Source organism: Tupaia chinensis, unplaced genomic scaffold, assembly GCF_000334495.1.
Source record: "Tupaia chinensis unplaced genomic scaffold, TupChi_1.0 Scaffold000247_1, whole genome shotgun sequence".
NCBI lineage: Eukaryota > Metazoa > Chordata > Mammalia > Scandentia > Tupaiidae > Tupaia > Tupaia belangeri.
Genome location: NW_006159725.1, coordinates 3,128,004 through 3,132,896, shown reverse-complemented (window position 1 = coordinate 3,132,896; position 4,893 = coordinate 3,128,004).

The window sequence follows — 4,893 nt, the reverse complement described above, 5'->3', positions numbered from 1 at the left end:
GCCAACCATGGTTTGAGTCCTGGACATGGCGGCTTAAAACTCAAACCAGGTTGTCTATGTGTGTGTGTGTGTGTGTGTGTGTGTGCCCAAAATCCCAAGAGGAGAATGGGGGAAAAGGGATTGCAGTGTGGCCATCCCCTCTGGGGGTGATTTCTTGCTTTCTGTTTCTGTCTCTCTGGTGAGCACATGCGCCCTATAGCAAAAATCTCTCTCTAAAAACTCAGAAAGTCCCAACTAAAAGTCACGCCTAACCCCATTCCCAGCACAGGTGCCCTTTTACAGCTGTCCCCCTACACACCTTTCTGGCATGGAGGATATTCTTTTTCTGGTAAAAATCTTCACTTTCCTATTAAACAAAGGTTTCTTTTCCTACTTTGCTTGTGTTTGTGGCTTTATTCTCTGTCTCAGGGAGGGTCCCTAACCCTAGAGATGCAGGCCCCCAAATCAGAGTATTTTGTACAACACAGCTCGGCTCAGTCCGACTCAGCTCTCTCGTCCCTGTTTTTCCTGAGTCTGAGCTATATGCCACAGCTGGGGCTTTTAAGCATCTTGTGATCATTCTTGTTACCTTGTGGGGCTTGCCCACGGCCGGGTCTTCCACGTCCCTTTACAAGATTAGCAGCACTAAACCCTACGTACACTAACCAGACCGTGCTGAGCCTGTTCATTGATAAGGGAACTTTGTGTCGTAACCCTCAAACGATGTAGGTGTTATGTAAACCAGACCTCTGGCTTGGAGGCGGGAAGTCTGTAAGGATCGTCCACTGGTTTATGTATGCTCTGGGCTTTTTTTAGGCTTTTGTCATAGGGCCTGGGCGCTCGCTACCTAGAGAGTGATGGGAGAAAGAGAGAGGGAAAGTAAGAAAGCACCCCTCAGAGGGGATGGCCATGCTGCAATCCCTTCTCCACCATTCTCCTCTTGGGATTTTGGGCACGTATGATTCTCAAGCCACCAAGTCCAGGACTCAAACTGTGGTCAGCTGTAAGAGAATCCAGTGCCTTAACCACTGTGCTACCTGCTGGCCCCGGTGTGCTCTGTTCTTAATGCAGGTAACCTGAGCAAATGGGTCACTCACTGATAGCTCTGTGAGCCAATGAACTCAAGATGTCCCTGCTCAACCTCGGGCTGTGTTCTTCAGCATCGGTACACACCTCTTATGGCCAGCCCTCTCAGATCGGGGGCTCCCACCTCACGCCATGGCATCTCCCCATGGCCAGGAACAAGCCACCTGAGTGTCATGTTTTTACTTTTGGTCCAAGTATTCTGTTTCCTCAGAAGTTTGATTGCTCAAACAACTTTCAAAAGGAAAACAACAACAACAACAACAACAACAAATAACAAAAACCAAGCAGACATTTTGCTGATTTAAGAGTATATGAACCCAAAGTATGCTGCCTAATTTTCTTTGGACGGGCAGGCAGCCTTTACATACGTGGCAAAAGGGCAGGATGAGCCGAGGACTCTGTCTAGCAGAGAGCAGCTGAGAGCCGGCTGCAAGCTAAACAAGGCTCAGTTTTTGTCTGACATCAGCGTTAGCCATTAACGCTTCCTCAGGAAGTAAGCCTGGCCAGGGGATGGGGGGCTGTGTCAAAGGAAACCCGCGATAGTGTTCTGGGTGCTTCTCTGCACTCAAGGTTATTTAAAAATCCTATTCACTCATGGACAGCAGGTAGTATAGTAATTGAGGCGCTAGACTCCCACATGGCTGACTGCGGTTCGAGTCCCAGTCTCGGTGGCTTGAAACTCACACCAGGGACATGTGCGTGCGTGCCCAAAATCCCGGGAGGAGAATGGAGGAGAAGGAATTGCAGTGTGGCCCTAGCCATGGCCAGGAACAAGCCACCTGAGTGTCATGTTTTTACTTTTGGTCCAAGTATTCTGTTTCCTCAGAAGTTTGATTGCTCAAACAACTTTCAAAAGGAAAACAACAACAACAACAACAACAACAAATAACAAAAACCAAGCAGACATTTTGCTGATTTAAGAGTATATGAACCCAAAGTATGCTGCCTAATTTTCTTTGGACGGGCAGGCAGCCTTTACATACGTGGCAAAAGGGCAGGATGAGCCGAGGACTCTGTCTAGCAGAGAGCAGCTGAGAGCCGGCTGCAAGCTAAACAAGGCTCAGTTTTTGTCTGACATCAGCGTTAGCCATTAACGCTTCCTCAGGAAGTAAGCCTGGCCAGGGGATGGGGGGCTGTGTCAAAGGAAACCCGCGATAGTGTTCTGGGTGCTTCTCTGCACTCAAGGTTATTTAAAAATCCTATTCACTCATGGACAGCAGGTAGTATAGTAATTGAGGCGCTAGACTCCCACATGGCTGACTGCGGTTCGAGTCCCAGTCTCGGTGGCTTGAAACTCACACCAGGGACATGTGCGTGCGTGCCCAAAATCCCGGGAGGAGAATGGAGGAGAAGGAATTGCAGTGTGGCCCTAGGGGATGATTTTTCACTTTCTGTCTCTCTTTTGCATATGATAGCAAAAAAATCTCTGTCTCAAAGTTAAAAACAAAGCCTATTCCCTTAACATATAATTCATTCAAAAACAGGATTTCTGGCTGTTTGTAGCAGAGGACCACATTTGGGCTGGACATGCCTTCTCTGCTCCCTGCCTTGGCTATGAATCGTCCCTGGTGCACCTCTTTGAGATGGGTGGTGGGGAGAGATGAAGGCTCCAGTAAGGTTTAGGGAAGCTACCCCACCCCTGGCATCTTGGGCGTAGTGAATACTGCCCCACCAGAAAAGGACAGAAGCAGGAGGCTCGCCCCCAATACCGCACCTCCCGCTGTCCCCCTCCAAGAGGTAGCCCTGAAGCAGAGCATAAACTAGGGTTCTCTGGCCTCCCCTGAAGCAGGTTGCATGACCCTCACGTCAGAGGCTCCCTCCCTGCAACTGGAGGAAAGAGTATCCTTGTCTCTGGAGACAAAGGGACACACGGGATTTCAAGCAGACACACCAGCTGAGTCTCCCCTAGTTATTAACTAGGCTCATACTCTGCCCTGTCAGCGTGGGAAGTTGGGGTGCGGGTCTGACACACCATGCAGGGACAGCAATGCACTCGAGTTTTTTGTATGGCACTCATGAAGAGTTGGAGATACAGACACAGAAAAGGGATAGTAAAACAGGACAAGAGCAGTTTTAATAGAAAAATACAGATTTTTAACAGAAAAGAAATGCACCCCCATGCCTGAAAGACACGCAGGTGGGCAGCTTCTGGAGGACAGCTGCCCTGGGCATGGGGCCTGGTGGTATGTTTATTTGGGGATTCGGTAATAAATATTTAGCAGGGGAGGGTCTGTCATAATATCTGGGTTCTTTGTTTGATTTTACAGGCTTTTCCCGAGCTTGTGCTTCTCTCTCTCAGGTGAGGACATTAATGACCTAATCGCCATGTCCAGTGTGGGCTTTGAAGGGCTGAGCATCCATACCTGGAAGAACCGTCCAATGAGTTTATCGCCCCAGTGGGAGTCAGGATGTTGACCTAACATCTCTTCCCGGTGGTGAGTTTCTCTGTGTGTTGGGGTTGGCAGGAGGGGAGATAACAGCTTTCCTGGTGCCCAGAGCTGGGTGGGAGGGAGTTCTCCGAGCGGGTCTGGTTGTAACTCCTGCACACTGTGGCTCCTGTGACAGAAGTCCTTCTGTTCCCTCTTAGGGCTCCTGCCCATCTCTACCTAATTGCCTGCCAGAATATCACCACTGGTCTTGAGTTTATGTGACGCCGGGGTCTCCTGGTCCTGCAGGTGCAGGAGTAACTTATGGCTCAAGGGCGTTTGTGCCTTTGCTTAGCTGTCATTCTCCCAGGCTGTGAGGGGCTCTGGCTGCAGGCGGCTCTCTGTGCTAGCGAGCAACAAGGGCCAGTACTTGATTCCTAGTGAGAGCAATAGACGGTTTTTAGTAAAAGCTTGACCAGAGTGAGTTCATCGTATAACCGGGCCCTATCTTTAACTAAAAAAGAATTCTGAAGTATTATCTTTTTTACCAATATTACTTAAAGAGTTTTTTTTTTTTTTTCCTATAGGGTATGTGCACTTGCTGAAGAGACAGAAAGAGACAGAGAGACAGAAAGTGAGAAATCCCCCCTCCCCCCCAGGGAGGGAAGGCCATACCATAGTCCCTTCTCCTCCATTCTCTTCTTGGGATCTTGGGTGGGCACGCATGCATGCACACGCACCCAGGATGAATATTAAGCTGCCGGTTCCGGGACTCAAACTGTGTTTGACTATGTGGGAGTCCAGTGGTGTAACCATTATGCCATCTGCTGGTCCTCCACCATTATTATTTTTTAATCTGACTAGAGAGAGATGGAAGGTGAGAAAACAAGCTGCCAGGTCCAGGGCTTGAACTACAGTTGGCCATGTGGGAGTCCAGTGCCTTAACCACCATGGCATCTGCCAGCCCCAACTTGGCTCCATCTTAATATAGGTGTGTGTCCATTTCCTGTGATAGTGACTCTTTCTTCTCCAGGGGCCCTGCCCTATCTACCTACATGTGGAGGTCTCACTCCTGATTATCATATTTCTTCTTTTAAAAATCTGATAGAGGGGGAACCAGCAGTTAGCATAATGGCTATGTCGCTGGACTCCCATGTAGTCGACCGCGGTTCGCGTCCCGGACCCGGTGGCTTAAAACTTACGCTGGGCGCGTGTGCGTGCGTGCCCAAGATCCCGAGAGGAGAATGGAGGAGAAGGGATTGCGGTGTGACCATCCCCCCCTGGGGGGTTATTTCTCGCTTTCTGTCTCTATGTCTCTCTCTGTCTGGCGAGTGCACATGTGTGGCGAGTGCACCCGCCCTATAGTGAAAACCCCTCCAAAAAAAAAAAAAAAAATCTGCTAGAGGGTGGGTATGCCGGCTGGATAGAAAGAGAGAGAGAGAGAGAGAGAGAAAGCATCCTT